The sequence below is a fragment of the Felis catus genome, chromosome B1 (genome assembly GCF_018350175.1).
Source record: "Felis catus isolate Fca126 chromosome B1, F.catus_Fca126_mat1.0, whole genome shotgun sequence".
Classification (NCBI taxonomy): Eukaryota; Metazoa; Chordata; class Mammalia; order Carnivora; family Felidae; genus Felis; species Felis catus.
In genome coordinates, this window is record NC_058371.1 from 24,679,714 (window position 1) to 24,697,389 (window position 17,676).

The following is a 17,676-nucleotide window of genomic DNA, read 5'->3' on the forward strand; positions in this document are numbered from 1 at the left end:
GATAAAGTGACATAATTCTCTCATCCAAAGGATTGATCTTGTTTGGATCTTGATTCACACAACAGATAATAACATTTTTTAAATTACTGAGGAAATCTGAATATTTAGGGAATAAATGATATCAGTTATTTTAGGTGTTGCTAATTTTTTGATATAATAGCATTTTGGTTCTATAAAAATGTGCATATTTTTAGAGATGGCACAATATCTGGAATTTTCTTTAAAACAATTCAGAGAAAGGAAAACAGCCATATGATTTTGACAAATGGGTGGCAGACAGATAGAGGTTAGTTACGTTTTTCAGTCTTCTTTTGTGCTTGTTTGAAATGTTTCATAATTAAACCTTATTGCAACTGAGCAAAAATAATATAAGCCTCAAATGTAAATAGTTAGGAATAAATCTGAGAAATTTGTAACACTTCTACAATGACGATAGCATTTGTAAATTTTTAAAAATTGTATTTAATTCCATTATAAATAGTAAGGATACGGTGTTAGTTTCAGGGATACACTATAATGATTCAGCAATTTATTTTTTGTTTATTTATTTTTTAATTTTTTTTTACGTTTATTTATTTTTGAGACAGAGACAGAGCATGAACAGGGGAGGGGCAGAGAAAGGGGGGGACACAGAATGGGAAGCAGGCTCTAGGCTCTGAGCCATCAGCCCAGAGCCCGACGTGGGGCTCAAACTCACCCCCGCGAGATCGCTACCTGAGCTGAAGTCGGACGCTTAACGGACTGAGCCACCCAGGCGCCCCATGATTCAACAATTTAATATATTACTTAGTGCTCATCACCAGTGTACTCTTAATCCCCTTCACTTACTTCACCCATCTCCCACCCACCTCTCCTCTGGTAAGCATCTGTCCTCTTATATAATTAAGAATCTGTTTTTTGGTTTGTCTCTTTTCTTTGTTCCTTTGTTTCTTAAATTCCACTCAAGAGTGAAATAATATAGTATTTGTCTTTCTCTGACTGGCTTATTTTGCTTAGAATTATACTCTGTAGATCCATTCATATTGTTGCAAATCAGAAAATTTCAGTCTTTTTCATGGCCAAATATATATGGATCCAAAATATATATATCACATCTTCTTTAGCCATTCATTTATCAATGGACACTTGGTCTGTTTCTATTGTTTCTCTATTGTACGTAATGCTGCAATAAACATAGGGATACATATATCTCTTCAAATTAATGTTTTTATATTCTTAGGATAAATATCCAGTAGTATGATTACTGGATCATAAAGTAGTTCTATTTTTTAATTTTTTGAGGAACCTCCATACTGTCTTCCACAATGGCTATACCAATTTATGTTTTCATCAACAATACATGAGAGTTCTTTTTTCTCCACATCCTCAACAGCCCTTGTTGTCTTGAGTTTTGATTTTAGCCATTCTGACAGGGGTGAGGTGATAACATTAGAAAAAAAAAAAACACTTAAGGTAAAACAAATAGCAAGAAATACTATGTCTTCTTATGGGCATAGTCAATTGTAGTTTATTCCAGGAAACAGGAGAGGGAGTTTAGGGAATATAACACAGAGAAAATAAAATCAAATATATGTGTGCATTACTGAGGTTGCTACTTTGGGAAATAGAGACATTACTGGGGATTAATGAATAGCATCCTGACAATACCTTGCAACAGGATCCTCACTATTAACTTCCTTAGCCTTCTAAAAAATTATTTCTATGACATACTCTGGAGATGAGTAGTAAGCATGGGGGTCCCATAATTGATTGCTCACTATATATGTCTTAAATAGGTGATCTGGCAGCTATTTTAATACTCTCTGCTCAAACTCCAATAAAGTAAGAAAAGGCACTTATTATTCTGTTGTATGTCTAGTAATTCATATCAAAATACTAATAGCAGATTGTTAAGTTGACCTCTACGAAATCTATTTTTTATGGAAAGTTTCAATTGCAACAAATTTTCTCTACTGAGTTTTAACTTGATGGCCCCCTGACTTTTCCCATTACTAATTAAAAATTCAGGAAACTGGAAAATATTATGTATGTTAGGCTCAAGTAATCCCAAATCATTATAAAATACAGTAGGACATCCAAACAGTGCTGTAATATCTCAGTCAACTGTGCAATCCTAAAAGAATTTGACTCCTATAGTTTTATGTAGTAAATTGAAGTTACTTTTAAGTGTCTGCAGCAACGTGTAGAATATGCAAAATAGGCAAATAAGCCAATTATTTATAAGTCTCTTCATTCTGTTTATTTCACTATTGAGTTAACCTTCAGTTAAGGAGTCTCTAACTGCACTCCCCAACAATGCTAGGCAAATAGGGTGTTTTGTTTTAACTTAGTAATAACTTCCATGCAAGTTCTTTTGTTCCATACTCTTCTGTCCTAAGTGATGGAAATGAAATCTAGACTAAATCTCCCTTTGATATGGCCTGCTTTATAACTATATCAGTATAGGTTAGACTTTATCAGGCTGTAGAGAAAAGAACATCACAATGCCTATACTTTAGATTATTTTATCTACCTTTCTGCAGGCCCATTTAGATTGTGCCTTTTCTACCTTAAATGATTGAGGCATTACTGACTTTTCAATTGCTCCCTAACATGAAACACATAATCGGCTCAAACTGTTTTGGAGTGCTTTTGTCAACTGCCAAACTGCTGAGGAGGCTTGAGTGCAGGTTTTAATTAACGTGCTTTATTGAAGTCATTCAGAGCAATCAACTTTCCTGCGGTTATTTGACATAGGTCCCTTGTTGTTTCAAATATCTTTCTCATTTCAGAGCTCTGTAGTGTGTGAATAGGTCCTGTAATTCAAATTCAGTGATACGTAATGCCAAATTATAATTCATTTTTCATTTTGAGGTAATGGATTTCCCTCCTAAGTTTTCACTTTTAAAGAGACAAAAAGACATAGCATGAATGTGGGTTAAATAAGATGTTTGAAATAGTTTTTCTTTTACAGAAATATTTGGTACTGTTAGGTACTGAAATTTCAATTAAATATGTTGCTGTAAGGTTTAATTTGAATGATGATGCGATCTCAGGAGGTAAACGAGAAGGAAAATTAAGCTTAATCATACGAGGGATTCTAATGAGAAAACATTGGAGGAAATTAAAAGGAAATGTAGCATAATCATAAACTAAGCTTTGTGAAAGTTAGATGGTTATGTTGCCATTCATGCTCTCCAGTGGCATAAGACCCATAATTAGGGACTTTTAAAATGCTAGTTAATGGAAGGACACAATATAAGAGAGTACCTGAAAAGTCATGTTGGGGAACTCATTGCTGCTATTACCTCTTAAATTCATGTACAGCCTTTTCCTAGATTTTTGAGGATAAGGCTGAGTGGAGAATAAAGTCAATAAAACTGTACTCTTGTCTATGGAGTGCAGGTGAACGAGTGGAGTAACAGTAGCTCCTATTTAATGATCACTTATTAAGAGCAAAACACTGTCTTGAATGTTTTGCGTGCCTCATCATATTTAATCCTTACAACAAGTTGGTACCTTAGGATCTATCAATTTCCCCCGTGGAATGATGAGGGCAATGAAGCAGGGGAAATGGGGATGGTAACCCAGGTAACCTCCGTAGTAGCACAGGACTTCAGTTAACCAGTCTCACGTAGATCAAAGCAGTAGTTAGTAAAACAGTCCAGTATCGCTGTAAAATCTATCCATGTACAACCTCAAACCAATATATAATTCAGAAAATTTCACTTATTCCCCTTGGATGTGATTCAAGAGCTTGCCAAGGAGATTCCAAGTTGGCAGGCAAATGAATGCTTTCCCAGAAGCACACATCAAGACCACCACCCTCACTCTTCTAGCCGTTACTTCTTGATCTCTTTTACAAAGTGAGTCTCTAAAAACAATTTTAATACACATATCTGAGGAAATATGTTTGACGATTGTTAAAGTCACTCTATAGACAGGGATTATCTCAGCAGAAAATAAAAAGCACATTCAGGATCACTAAGAGAATTTAATAAAAGGAGTGGGAAAGTTTAAAGTAACCAAGCAGGGATGTTACGGAACCCAGGAACTGGCAACAGCATGAAGATATCACCACCACTAGGCTTCTGAGAGTCAGCTGGATAGTGGAAGAGGGGATGCTCAACAGAGCCTCTAGTTATAAAGGCAGTCACTACCAAGACTGTGACTTCTGTGGCACCCACTACCAGAACTGAGGAAGGATGTGGAGAAGTACACTTCGTTCCATTTTCTACAATCTTTTGCTGCTGACCTCAATTGGTTGAATCCAACATGAAGCCAGCAGGCAAGAAAACCCAGGTAATGCAGTCCACACGATTCTATGCCTTAAAACACAGAATTAGACAAAAGAACAGCAGAAAATAGGTCTGTGGAGAAGGGGGAAGTGACAGATGGAGATTAGCCAATACTTCACACATTTTGCAACTTAGCATCCATTTTTGACCAATAGAGAGAAAATCACATAACCCCATCTATCACCATAACACCAGAGGCTGATATCCACTTGATCATATCCTCCATGGATCCTAAATTATAGCATTAGCCCTATAAAGTTTTCAAAAGTGAGAAAAAATGAATCATTTGACATAAGAGATAACTGCTGTAGTCCCTATCTTTTTAGCTAGTTATAAGATCAAGGTCAGTAGTCAATTCCCTTCCTCCTCTATTGAGTTCCTGATTCCCTTTACCCACTATCTTGGTCGGTTTGGGTTCTGTACTTGGTTGGCCAATGCCAAAATTTACTTCTACAGAACACATGTCCGTATTGGTCCTGACCTTATTTAGTTGCCCTGGTTTCTCACGGATGTTATCATTAGACATGGCAATGCAAAGAAGTTTCTTAGGAAGCCCCCAGGTCCAAGCATAGTCCTCCTCCTCTGCTTTTTTAAAGATAATCCAGTTTTCACTTGATATGACAAATTACTACAGCTTAAATATTAATCCTCTCATTTGCTTATCAGTTCTGTAGAAGAAGAGTTCAAAATGGCCAAGTGGCAGTCTCATCTTCCAGGTTAATGGAATCATGGTTCTGATCCTTGGCTTAGACATCTCTCTATGGATACTAAGATTGCCAATTCAACTGAATGCAGATTTGTGTGGATAGGAAGAAAAATATTGTGAATGGATTGTTAGGTATTATAGTGAGAGGGCCCTTTTCTCTCCACTGTAGCACCTTTGTAAGTGTTAAAATGAATTTCTTAATTAGAATCAATGTTGTATTGACTAAGTGGCAAGGAATAGGCATTCTGTAAGTGTATGAACTGTAGCACTGGAAGAAGTACTGTAGGAAGCAATGGTCAGTCTGTATCTAGAATAATCCTCTATTTATGCGAGAACAAGCTATTCCTTTCACAGAAGACAACATTTTGTGTAATCTGTCTTCAATTGAGTGGCTGGTTAGTCCACTGGAAAATGGTGCCACGTTGGCTCAGCATTATCCTTTTTTTATTGGTCCTATGGGCACAAAATTGATTAGCTCTGATGAGGAAAAGTCCATGTTTTTCAGTTTATGCCTAGTCCCCATCCTTGCCAACATAGCCACTTGGTATATGGGTTGACTGAGCAAAAGGCAGGCATCTGAAAATAGATTCACAAGTACACAAAGGACAAGACCACAGATAGGTCTTCTGGTCTACCTGATCGTTGTGATCCTCGTCTGTAACAGATGCTCTTTAGGGAGTTTGCATATGATGCAACTATCTGCACTTTGTTCCTATTTTGATAGGTCGATCCACATAATTCCCACCACCCCCAATTTCCCTGCCAGCAGTCTACCAACTTGTTCTTTCTAAGTTCTTGACCAGCCAGCTAGTCCACTAAACATTGCTCAGAAATTAGTGTGGAATTGGATCTTTCCAAAAAGGGGAACAAATTTATGGCTCAAATCACTGCCAACTGGAAAGATTTCTGTCTGACAGGATTATCCCTGCATGAAGCTAAAATGCAGCCTTCTACTTCCTATGTGTGATTGCTGCACACCATACAGACCCATTGGCTAACCAGGCCTCCATGAATTCCTCATGTGTTAATTGGTTGATTGTGTCCTCTTCTGTATTTGAAAACAGATCATGATTCCATAGGTAGGAGGTTGGAGAAGTGACAGTAAAGTAGTGGAAGGAAATAGAGTAAATGGACCACATGCTATGCTATTTACCTGTGTCTTCTGCACCTGCTGAGTCCTAATCTTGTACACAGAATTCCCATTAACAATGGAATGCTGCTGCATACAATAGCATTATGATTCGATGGATTGAAAAAGTACTGGATTATTTGGCAAGCTGTGGTTGCCAAGTGACTTGGTGTACCATGGTGAGGGGCCCAGTAGCAAGCCAGGAGAATAGAGAATAGTTGTAGGCAGAAGAGATTATCATAGCTTGTTTCAAACTCTCAAGGGTCTGCATTTCAATTTCCCTATAGAGGTTCCATACTAACCCCCATCTGCCACAGATACTTCAAAAGGCACTTGATGTTCAACCATAAGACCCAGACCTTAAGGCAGCTTACACCACACATGACCTTATGTTAAGTCCCATCTTCTCCTGTGTCCCACAAAAAAACTGGGGGCCTCCTAAGTTCTCCAGTATATGGGTTAGATCAGCACACCCAGATTGTGTATATGTTGTCTTCAAAATTGAAATAGTTACGCAAAACATATTGCCTCTTTCTTCATGGTAGTTGTTGAAAACTACAGCTAATGTTTCTAACTTTAGAGAATATATACCCACATATATGAGATCACTGATGATAGCAACTTCTTTATAGGACAGCTTTATCTCATAGGGTTTTTCTTCTACCCTCTAGCACACTTATATCTTATTGAATCATCCAGGGTCCCTATTCCATTTCCATCAGCAGATCAAATGAACAAAATATCATTAATGTAATGGACTTGTGGCAACATTCTGTGGGACATATGTTTAAAGACCCTCAGCATTAGAATGTAGGAGAGCACCTTATAGCCATAAAATAAGATATTGAAGGTCTCTTTTGCCACATGAAGGTGAAACACTTCTGAATATATACATTCAGAATACACACACGCATATACATATATATATATATATGTATATTTAGAGATATGGATATATAGACATATATTTATTACATATTAATTATACTAATATATTATTATATAATATATATTATAATTATATATTACATAATATATAATATATATCATAATTATTATATATTATATAATATATATTATATTTATATATAGATAAATATTTGGTACCAGGGAATATATATATATATATATATATATATATATATATATATATATATATATATATATTTGGTACCAGGGAATATTTACTCCTCCAGCATTTCCAAGAACCACCTGGTTTTTGCACAAGCCAAATAGGTGAGTTAATCAAGAATATGATATAAACCACTCATCTTTATCTCTCAAGCCTCTGATGGTGGCTCTAATTTCTGCATGGGATTAAATTCTCCTCTTGGATTATTATTTGAGGATGACAGTTATACAGATTCCCATGTGCTGCTTCCTATGAATAGTCTTGGATTCTATATGTCAGGAAACCAGTCTGTGGATTCAACCAATTGCTAAGTTAATTTATTACAAGTATGCATTCAGGAACTGGGGAATAACCAGAATTTTTAATTCGAGCTGTGAAACAGACTGGACCATATTTCCACTTATCACCAGATTTCCATAGCCTCCTATCCTTCAAATCTAACCTCAAGACAGTGGTGGAGTTGTGGGCCTCCAGGATTTAGTGTCAATCTTTAGCCAGTATCTAATAAGCTCTCGAATGCCTATATATTCTCCTTTCTTCAGGATACCTTCAACTCATTAAATGAAAGCAGGTTTCCTGGGAAGGGTTTAAAGGAAACTGTATAGTATACAACATGGTCAATTTTCAAGTTTCTTCTTCATAAGGATCTTACCCCTCCTCAATAAAGGGGTAACAGGTCTGTGAATGGACTAAGCTGAGAACTAGATAAATAGTCATGAATAACTACTATGTTAACAAGAATCAGTTTTCCGACCTCTGGAAAAATAAGTTCTCTATATTGATGAAGCACTTATTCCATACACTATCTATTCATTAGGGGTGGAAGCCTATTAATCAACTAGCTGTGACAATAGATCCCTGTAGATCAAAACATATCATTTTATACTACTCCGCCCCATGCCATTATAGTAATTGCACCTACCCTGTCTCTGAAGATTAAACACCACTATTCCAGGATCCAATTATTCTATTGAAATCATTAGCTTAATTCCATGGTAATATCTCTTAGAGCTTTTCTATGATGTTAGTGCTCCCTTCACTAACGTGTGTCTTCATTCCTTAGTAAAAAGAACGCCCTCAAAGAGGGCCCTCTTGAAGCCTATGATTAGCATATGGCTAATAGGTTGCACATAGTAGCTGAACTTGAACATTCTCATATTTCTGAGACTTTGGACTCCTTCTGCTGTAGTGTGGCATGGAAGTCCCAACATCTCAACTTCATTGAATGAAAAAGAACTGTGAATCCGAGCTTGAATCATCAGCTTTGCAGAATATTAATATTTTTCCAAGGATCTAAACCAATATATTACAACAAATTATGATTAAGTTCATCCAAACTGATGAAATCAGCCAGACCAGCTTTATCTTTAGCTCTTTGGCCTAAAACATTAGAATACATTCGACAATTGTGGTTTTTTTGGTTTTTTGGTTTTTTTGGGTTTTTTTGTTTTTTTTTTTTTTGCCACTTGGTGATCAACTTCGGCAGGATTTTTCAAACTCAGTGGTTATGCCCTTTCTTTTCTAAGAAGGAACTTTACAATTCTCTTTCTGATCCATGGAGAATAACTAAAAAAAAAAAAAATAGGTAAAAAAATAACTGGTAAAACTACTTGATTCCTTGTAATGATCACGTTGAGTTAGGTAACCTCAAGAGATTTAGCAGAGAAATTGACAACCGGTTAATCTAACAGATGACTCATGGCTCACATATTTTGCTCTGAGAGGATATCCTCAACTGATCCAATTGATTATAACACTCTATTCCTTCTTTTTTCTGGGAATCGTATGGCATAGGCTCATGCCCTAATCACTGTTTGACATATGCCATCCATCAAGCATAACTCATAATTTTTGCCATTGCTGTGTACAACCTGCAGTAATATTTAAGAAATGTTTTTCTTTAAATCCACTCTTACTTTTAACAGACACACATGTTCCAGCCTCATCCTAAACATTCACATCTTTGAATCACGGCTTTGTTCGCTAACTATATTTTTTCTAACAAATGAAAGTAAAAACAAAGTTAATTCATTTTCAAATTAACCCATTTTGTGCTGAAATTTGTATCAGGCATAATTCAGTGAGAATACAGTACGCTTAGATGCCTCATATGGAAAAATGTCATAAGTGCTAATGAGATAAATTATACACAGAAGAGCATTACTATAGATTGAATGTTTATTTTCCTCCAAAATTCATATGTTGAAAACCTAATGCCCAGTGTGATAATATTAGCAGGTGAAACCTTTGGGAGGTGATTAGCTCATGAGAGCCCTCATGAAAGGAAAGAGTGCCCTCTTGCCCCTTGACCTAAGTTGAGGTCATAGAGAAAAGACGGCTAGCTAGGAAGCAAGCTTCCTCATCAGACACCAATCTTCCAATACCATAAGATTGAACTCTCCAGCCTCCAGAAGCATGAGCAATAAATGTCTGTTGTCTCTAAACTACCCAATTTATGGTATTTTGTTTATAGCAGCCCAAACAGTAAAACAAGCATGCGCTGCAAGACTGCATCTTATGGATTAGCATGTATATAGAAAACAAAAACACACAAAACCAATCTAAGTTTTTAGAAGTTGGGTTATTGGCTATCTTTGGTGGGGAGAGTCTTGTATCAACAAGGACAATAAAGATTACTTTTTCTTAATCTGGGTGATGGTTTCCCCAAGTGTATTCAGTTTATGAAAAATCGTCAAGTTGTATACTTAAGATCCATGTACTCAATGTTCCCATTGCCTTTTCCTTTGTTTCTAAAGTTGCTGATTTTCTCCCTGATTTTTCTACATTTCAAATGTAGAACGGTCTTATTCCCCTGCGCATTGTCCCTTTATGTTATCTGGTAATATGCTAAGTACTCATCGCCTTCAGTTTTCATAGCATGTTACAAAGGCAACAAAGCAAAGGTGCCTTGTACTTTCAACATAGGGCTTTTAAAGTTTTACAAAGATTTTAGAGAAAAAAAAGTCTTTATTTGGGCCTTCTAACTTCCACCTATCTCTAAAGTTCTCACATGCGATCTTGGTTAAGACACAAACACAACTCCATTCTTTTCTTTCTTCTTCTGGTCCAGGTTGTTTGGACCATAAATATGTGTCTTGACATTGTCTCTGCTTTTTCTCTCAACTCTTTCTCAGGACTCTTGTTCCTTTATCTCATTGATTTCCATACGCATCTAAATACTAAGGCAAAATAGTTATATTCTCAAATAAGAAATTCCACTCCTTCCACTACACATGCAATTTGGATGAATTTAATGACTACCTAAGCTATATCCCAATTCTAAGAGTCTATGAAGTACCATTAATATAGTTAAGAGATTATTAACTAAGTATTACCTATTTGATCAAAGCTTTGCTGACTCTTAGCTCTTTTGTCAAAAGCATAGTAAGCTCTCTGCAAGTATTTGATAAATAATTACTCAAGTGACATCACTTGAGTAATTAATTTTAAAGGCTCCTTTGAAGAGTTGCAATGGTGGCAATTTTATACTCATTGCTGACTATTTATTTTTAAGCACCATTTAAGTAAATTGTGCAAATCAAATTGGTCCTGCGTGTGTGTATTAACACAGTTCAGAAATTGAGGAATTAATCATAGTTAATTCAATGATGACAAGGCCACAATGATTATTAGAGTAAAATCTACATGCTAATTCGGATCTTATGGACCCCAGTGACTTTTGCATTCTGTTTTATTATAAAGAAAATTGTGAAGAAATGAATAAGTTTTGCACATGGAGTTTACATCTACCTTATAAAGTTTAGGAATGCTTAGGACACAATAGAGTGTCCAGAGTTGGCTCAACTATGTGATTAACCTGATAAATATGCAGAAGAGAACTTTGAAAACTGAATGAAAAAAAAATTAATTCAAAGACAGTTACTGATGAGCCTAGGCTTCCAATGGATATAAAATTAATGTTAAAAACAGTATACATAATATTTTCACTAGAGATCTTCCAGATACTTTCCTAGTTAAGGTCAACTTAAAGGTGGTTTTGAGACTAGTGTTGATTCTCAAACAACAGACATAATTGGCTTTTTTAAAAAAATTTTTAGCACAGCCATGGTTTTGTCCATTTGAGCCATCTGAGAGAATAGATACATTAATTTCGTGGCATTTTGAACATTGTTATGTTTCAAGGGATATTTTTGGACACTGGTATGTCAACCACTTGATGACAGGATCTATTTCTCATTCAATTCTGAAAAATAGACCTAGTCAATTATAAATGCACAGTAAGTGTTTAATAGCTGGCCTCTAGTATGTGGGAATTTACATAATGATTATTAAGGTCTGATGAGGTTCTGATGTAATGTGCCGACACGAGTTTTGTGACTTTTTCTGGGATAATTTGCTTGTTAACTTTTACCAAAGTTCTCAAGTTTTCTGCATGACAGGATTCCATGTTTAAGGTTTTTGGCAAAGTGACATAAATAAGAAAGTTAAATTGAAAAAGGCTCAGCCTCTCCCTTTTAAATGAAGGAGCTGACAATTTTGTGATTTATAAGTATTTAAACTGTCACTGGCCACCCAGCGTCTTGCTAATGATTTTTCCCCTTTAGATGACAAATCCAACTGATTAACTGTCCTAATTGCTACTGTGCATATCCTTCCTTAGCAGGAGTCTGAGTAATTTGGAAGATATTTTTTCACTAGAAATTTGCTCAAAACTTTAAAATATAAACATCAAATTTCTTTATAAATATAGTCATAATACTTAAATATACTATATGGCTGAGTAGGACAAGTAAACTTAGATGTGTTCATTGATCGAATAGTAAGGCCATGTTAAACTTTCAGAGGAAATGTCTATAATATGGTAGAATACATTTGAAACAAACATTTTTGAAGAATGATTATAGATATAACCAAAAGAAAAATTAACTTAGACTCATTTCAAAATTAGTCTTAGAGGATTTAAATTCTATGTAGGGTATCCCTAACATATGTTAGTTTATACAACACACTGCAGAAATTACATTGATTACTTAAAGAGGTGTACATAACAAAAAAAAGGCTACTGAAATGTCTATGCTTTGTACCATCTCTATAACAAAATTAAATATTAGATAATTCTATTCCACTATCATTCCCTATTAAAAATGTTCCAATATGTAATTGGTTTAGTATAATTTTAGTAAATATGGTAACCTTTACTACTGGATTATTTAAAAGCGGTATTTATGGGACACCTGGGTGGCTCAGTTGGTTAAGTATCCAACTTCAGCTCAGGTCATGATCTCATGGTTTGTGGATTCAAGCCCCATATTGGGCTCTGTGCTGACAGCTCAGAGTCTGGAGCCTGTTTTGGATTCTGTGTCTCTCTCTCTCTCCCTCTCCCCCTCCACCACTCATTCTCTGTCTCTCTCTCTCTCAAAAAAAAAAAAACATAAAAAACAAAAGTGGCACTTAGTGAGTCTACAGATAATAAAATAGATAAATTTGGTTCCAGTAAATAAAGTTTTATAATCATAAATATATTTTTCAAAGTGTGTGATTCTAATATTATTTGAAGATGGTTGCTGTTTAGAAACAGAGGGCTCTAGGAGGTGAAGAACAAAAACAGAAAGCCCAATTATATGACTATTATTATATGTTATAAGCATCTAGGTACAATGGTGGATGAAGTAGAAGAGTGGGGAGATGTTTTCGAAGTAATTTAGTGCTCCCTTCAATGCCTTACTAGTGAAATAGCTACAATTATATCTGTTCATAAGATTAAGATCACGCAGTGTCTTTAAATTAGCACAGTGCTTGAATGAAAATGAAGATAAAAATTCATGGGGTATAAAGACATCCTGTGATTATGGGTTGGAAGAAGTAATGTTAACATGTTCACACTATCCAAAGCAATCTACAGGTTCCATGCAATGTCTTTAAAAATACTGGTGGTATTTTTACAAAAATAGAAAAAACAATAGCAAAATTCATATAGAACCAGAAAAGAATTAGAATAGTCAAAGCAATTTTGAGTAAGAATAGCAAAGCTGGAGGCATTATACCTCCTGATTTCAAAATACGTTACAAAGCTACAAGAATCAAAGCAGTATGGTATAGACCAATGGAACACAATACAGAGCCCCAAAATAAGCCCATGCATATACAGTCAACTGATCTTCAACAAGGGTGCCAAGAATATACAAGGGATAAATTAGAGTCTTTTTAATAAATGGTTTCAGGAAAAGTGGATATCCACATACAAAAGAATTAAATTGGACCCTTATTTTACACCATATCCAGAAATCAACTCAAAATGAATTAAGCTGAATTAAACAACTGAAATATAAGACCTGAAACTATAAATCTCCTAGGTGAAAGCAGGGGGAAAGGTGCTGTGCGCTAGCGTATATAAGGATTTCCGACATCCCACCAGCAAAAAAGTAATAACTTGATTAAAAAGTGAGCAAAGGAATTGAATAGACATTTTCCAAAGAAGACATATAAGTTTCCAAGTATATGAAAAGGTTCTCAACATCACTAATCTTCAGCAAAACCCAAATAAAAACCACAATGAGATACCACCTCCCTTCTGTTGGGATGGCTGTTATCCAAGCAAAACAAAACAAAAAAAGATAACAGTGTTAGCAAAAACGTGGAGAAAAGGGAAGACTTGTGCACTGTTTGTGGGAATGTAAAGTTATCAGCCACTATGGAAAACAGTATAGAGATTTCTCAAAAAATTAAAAAATAACTACCTTACAATCCAGCAAATTTCACATATAGGTATCTTTCTGAAGGAAAAGAAATCTAGAGTTTAAAGAGATACCTGCACTCTCACATTCATTGCAATATTATTCACAATAGCCAAGATATGAAAGCAACCAAGCATCCACTGAGAGGTTAAGGGATAAATAAAATTAGGTATATATTAATTATATATTTGAATATTATTCAGCCTTTAAAAAGGAGGCGATCCTATCATTTGTGACAACATGGATGAGACTGAAAGACATTATGTTAAATGATATCAGCCAGACAGAGAAAGATGAATACTGTGTGATCTTATTTATATGAGAATCTGAAAAAGTCAAACTTAGAGAACCAGAGAGTAGACTGGTGGTTTCCAGGGGCTGGGTGGTGGGAAAATGACAAGGTGTTGGCCAAAGGGTGCAAAGGTTCAGTTCGCAGAATGAAGAAGTTCTAGAGATCTAATATACAGCATGGTAACTATAGTTGATAATACTGTATGTACTTGAATTTTGCTAAAAGAGTATATCTTAAGCGCGCGCGCGCTCTCTCTCTCTCTCTCTCTCTCTCTGTGTCACACACACACACACACACACACACACACACACACACAATGGTAACTATGTGAGGTGATGGATTTATTAATTAGCTTGATTATCATAATTATTTCACAATGTATACATAAGTCAAAATGTCATGTTGTATACTTTAAATATATATAATTTTTGGTTACCAATTAGATTTCAGTAAAGCTGGAAAAAGAATAGAAGGCAAGAAAAGACAGGATGAGACCGGATGGGACAGGAAGGGCACGTAAGGGAAGGAGTTTCCTTCCATGTGTTAAATGGCAGTGGCCCATCAGTATGTCTTTACTCTGTACTCCTTATCTCTAGCAGTTACATTTTCAAGGTCACGTCCTGGAAGCCTTTTCCTGCCACTATAAATGACTAGGGCAAAAAAAAAGACTCTTATAGAGAAAACTAGTTAGATGTTTTGTATGCCAGAATTCATGAGTCACTAGAAGGTTTATCTAAATTACTCTAATTTATTCCAATTTACTTATTATATCTAATTTATTACATCTAATTTACTCTAATAAATGTTGTCTCTGTTGATATCCTAAGACCTCACCCAAACTCTGACTTGCACTTCAAAACAGCTTAGTTTATATATTTGTAAGCTGGTGTTACTCCCAGCTTAACTCGCAGTGTTATTTTTATTTTAACATCTCCTCTGCTGAAGACCCAAACTGACTTATTCCATATAAATTCTCCTACAGTAGGTCTTCTCTATCTCTGGAAATAGGTCTAGAAATTTTACCCTTGTCTCAAGGAGCTGTTAAATAATTGTCCATTTTGTCATAGAGAACATACTTTGTTAAATTGAGAACACGATACAGAAATTATTGCAATAAATATTGGGATACAAGTGCCCCTATGCATCAGCACTCCTGTATCCCTTGGGTAAATTCCTAGCGGTGCTATTGATGGGTCATAGGGTAGATCTATTTTTAATTTTTTGAGGAACTCCACACTGTTTTCCAGAGTGGCTGCACCAATTTGCATTCCCACCAACAGTGCAAGAGGGTTCCCGTTTCTCCACATCCTCTCCAGCATCTGGTCTCCTGATTTGTTCATTTTAGCCTCTGACTGGCGTGAGGTGGTATCTCAGTGTGGTTTTGATTTTATTTCCCTGATGAGGAGTGATGTTGAGCGTCTTTGCATGTGTCTTTCAACAATAGCCAAACTATGGAAGGAGCCTAAATGTCCATCAACTGATGAATGGATAAAGAAATGGTGGTTTATGTACACAATGGAATACTACTTGGCAATGGGAAAGAATGAAATAATGGCCTTTTGTAGCAACGTGGATGGAACTGGAGAGTGTTATGCTAAGTGAAATAAGTCCTACAGAGAAAGACAGATACCATATGTTTTCACTCTTATGTGGATCCCAAGAAACTTAACAGAAGACCATGGGGGAGGGGAAGGAAAAAAAAAAAAGAGAGGGAGGGAGCCAAACCATAAGAGACTCTTAAATACTAAGAATAAACTGAGGGTTGATGGGGGTGGGGGGAGGGAAAAGTGGGTGATGGGCATTGAGGAGGGCACCTGTTGGGATAAGCACCTGTTGGGAGGGCACCTGTTGGGTGTTGTATGGAAACCAATTTGACAATAAATTTCATATTAAAAAGTTAAAAAAAATGATTGCAGATTACATTGCCTTCAAATTGAAGAAAAATAAATGACTGCATTTTCTCAGATCCAGGAATTTCTTGTATTTATTTGGTTTCTTTTTCTTTTCTTGGTAGGCCTTCAAATTCTCTCCTGGAAAGAAACAAGAGCCTCTTAATGGCAGTGATCCTCATGTTACAGCCTTTTATACTGGTTATAATACGGTATGTCTTCAGTAAGTATGAATTTCATTAAATCAAATTCCTCATCTAGGGCTGGCCTATCCTTTTAAAATGATATGCCAAAACAATTTTGACAAAAGCAATATTAGACTAGTTAATTGATGAGAATGTAGTATTGTCACTGAGATGTTTAGTGCATGTAATGAACACACACCCCAGTTTTGAATCAACATCATAATAAAATATTTTAACAGTTATAAGCACCCCTCTGAGTTATAAGAAGATATTTTAGACAGATAATTTGATAATTTGGACAAATAAATTCTTCCTGAGTCCCAATGAACCAGTAGGACAATAGGAGATGTGTGCATATGTATTTCTATATGTATCTTTATCTCTCTCTCTCTATATATATATATATATATGATATATATGTATATATATAATATTATATATCATATATATTAATAATAAAAACAAAGATATTTAAGAAATTGGATCAAGTAATTATGGGGATTGGCAAGTCCAAAATCCATAGGGTAGGCTAGAAAAGGCTGGAACTTCAGGCAAGCGTTGATATTGCCATCTTGAATCTAAAATCTTTCAGGAACGCCAGAAGGCTATCTTGGAGTTTTGAGGCAGAATTCCTTCTTTGCCAGATAATCTCAGTTTTTATTCTTATAGCCTTCATCTGATTGGATGAGGCCTAATGTTATCATTGAAGGTTCTCTCCTTTCCCTATAACCAACTGATTGTAGGTGTTAATCTCATCTACAAAATACCTTCACAATAACATTTAGACTAGAATTTGACCAAAAAACTGGCACCACAGCCTAGCTGAGTTTGCCCATAACATTAACCGTCACAGACATGTATTCCATTTTGCAGACGTTTGACAAATATTAAAGGTGATATAAATGATAGTGTTGTTACACTGTCTTTTGGTCATGGACCACACTACAGTCAATGTCAAACCTTAGTCTTCCCTCTGAATGGTTCCAAAGTCAATTTTGGGAACCCCTGACAGTTACAACAAATGTACTCACAAACCTGTTTCTTGACTGCAGTCATCATGTAGCATTGACCCTACCGACATTTCTGGATTTCATGTATACTGCCCACAAAGTGAATTATAGAAATGGTAGCAATGCCACAGTCCATGATGTGAATGTAAATATTTATGCAGATATCAAAGCTTAGCTATAAAACAGAAGAACTTTCTTTGTCTACAGGATACAAGGTCAAGCACTTTGTCATCTTAAGAGGATCATGCTCCACTGACTGAGCTAGCTGGGCACTTCCATCATCTTAAACTTACCCATCAGTCTCAGACTATTCAATCCAGTCAAAACAGTGAGTTAAAAAATTTTTTCCATGTTTCACTTA

The 17,676-nt window shown here is 35.7% G+C and overlaps 2 long non-coding RNA genes across 8 annotated transcripts in view; one reads left to right on the top strand and one right to left on the bottom strand.

The window, feature by feature from the left end:
• The window catches only part of LOC123384788, an 86,785-nt gene extending 80,599 nt beyond the window's left edge, over window positions 1–6,186 (bottom strand). Inside the window, exon 1 of the long non-coding RNA XR_006596359.1 lies at window positions 6,137–6,186. This is a non-coding gene — a long non-coding RNA (uncharacterized LOC123384788). The remainder of the gene's footprint in view (window positions 1–6,136) is intronic.
• The window catches only part of LOC123384787, a 269,112-nt gene that overhangs the window by 64,597 nt on the left and 186,839 nt on the right, over window positions 1–17,676 (top strand). For all 7 annotated transcript variants that reach the window (XR_006596352.1, XR_006596350.1, XR_006596353.1 and 4 more), the window contains exons 3-4: window positions 16,246–16,343; window positions 17,523–17,643. This is a non-coding gene — a long non-coding RNA (uncharacterized LOC123384787). The remainder of the gene's footprint in view (window positions 1–16,245; window positions 16,344–17,522; window positions 17,644–17,676) is intronic.